This window comes from Sus scrofa, chromosome 2 (genome assembly GCF_054392235.1).
Source record: "Sus scrofa isolate SSC_HxYL_T2T_F1_AM1 chromosome 2, Sscrofa_HxYL_maternal_Yorkshire_Landrace_v2.0, whole genome shotgun sequence".
NCBI classification, from domain to species: domain Eukaryota; kingdom Metazoa; phylum Chordata; class Mammalia; order Artiodactyla; family Suidae; genus Sus; species Sus scrofa.
This window is the reverse complement of record NC_139384.1, coordinates 82,969,629-82,971,431: the sequence shown is the minus strand read 5'-3', so window position 1 is coordinate 82,971,431 and position 1,803 is coordinate 82,969,629.

The window sequence follows — 1,803 nt, the reverse complement described above, 5'->3', positions numbered from 1 at the left end:
TGGTTGTGGTAATTTACTGTATTCGAAGTGCACTTTCCTGATGATTAGTGATATTGAGTATCTTTTCATGTGTTCATTTACCACTTGTATATCTCATTGGGAACATATCTATCCAATTTTTGGACAGTTTTTTTCTCCTAAGTTTTGTCTTCTAATGATTATTATTATTTTTTTATTTTTTGTCTTTTGTCCTTTTAGAGCTGTACCGCGGCATATGGAGGTTGCCAGGCTCGGGGTAGAATCAAAGCTGTAGCTGCCAACCTACGCCAGAGCCACAGCAACACGGGATCTGAGCCGCATCTGCGACCTACACCAGCTTATGGCAACGCTGGATCCTTAACCCACTGAGCGAGGCCAGGGATCGAACCCTCAACCTCATGGTTCCTTGTCGGATTCGTTAACCGCTGCGCCATGACGAGATCTCCTCTCTTCTAATTATTATGTCGTAAGAATTTTTATTTCTTTTTTTTCTTTTGGCCATCCCATGGCAAATGGAGTTCCCAGGCCAGGGATCAGATCAGAGCTGCAGTTGTGAATTATGCAACAGCTTCCGAAATGACAGATCTTTTTTTTTGGTGTGTTAACTTAATCACACAAATATTCATTTACACAGTAAGGAAAAAGCTCTTCATCTTCATCTCCTCCCAGGCACCATGAGGCCCCACCACAAACACCCAGCCAGCTTGCTTCGCACAACTTCCAGGTAGAGGAGGTAGCCACTGCTGCTCCAGCATTTACCCAAGGAAACAAAGAAAAGGCAAAGAGGGTGAGGTGGGGAATCAGCTTGTATTTTTGGGCCCTGGAAACCCCATCACCTTCTCCTGCCGGGGGACACATTGAATTTGGGGAGCTATTTATTCTTTTTTTTTTTTGGCCACTCCAAGGCATATGGAATTCCCAGGCTGGGGATCAACTCTGAGCTGCAGCTTCGACATAAGCCACAGCTGCAGCAATGCCAGATCCTTAACCCACTGTGCCCGACCAGGGATCGAACATGCATCCCAGTGTTCCCAAGACCGCCAATTCTGTTGCACCACAGCGGGAATTCTGCGGAGCTGTTTATTCTTATGGCCACTTTTCACCTTGGCCACACTGAGGCCACACCATCTGTCTTGGTGGTTCTCTCTGGGCTGGAAGTGCCTTTGATGAACTTACAATTACAGCCAGTTCTGGCTGAGGAAGAGAAGGCTGTTTCTTGTAGGGAAATGACTCAACACCCAGACAGAGACAAGCAGGCAGACCGTTGCCCATACTCAGGCTACATTATCCCTTGTACCCACTCATGCCAGATCCTTTGAATCCACTGTGCCTGCCTGGGGGTTGAACTTGTGTCCTGGTGCTGGAGAGATGCCGCCAATCCTGTTGGGCCACAGTGGGAACTCCTGAGTTGTAAGAATTATATATTAGATTTTATGCGAAATATATTCCGGGTACAAATCTCTTTCTAGATGCATGATATAAAATTAGTAAATGTTTTCTTCCTCTCTGTGACTGAGTTTTCATTTTCTTAATTGTGTATTTAGAAGAGAACATGCTTTTAATTTTTGTAAAGTCCATTAGCTCACTCTTTTATGGCTCCTGTTTTTAGTGTCTTGGTTAAGAAGTCTTTACTTCATCTCTCTCTGCTTATCTCTTCTCAGGGATCATTGTTCTGGGCTGCCTGTTGTTCAATATCTATTTCATTTTATTTTATTTTTGCTGTGCCGGGGGCATGCAGAATTTCCTGAGTCAGGGTTTGAACCCGCTCCACCGAGGTGACCTGAACCACAGCAGGAGCAACGCCAAATCTTTAACCGCTGAGCC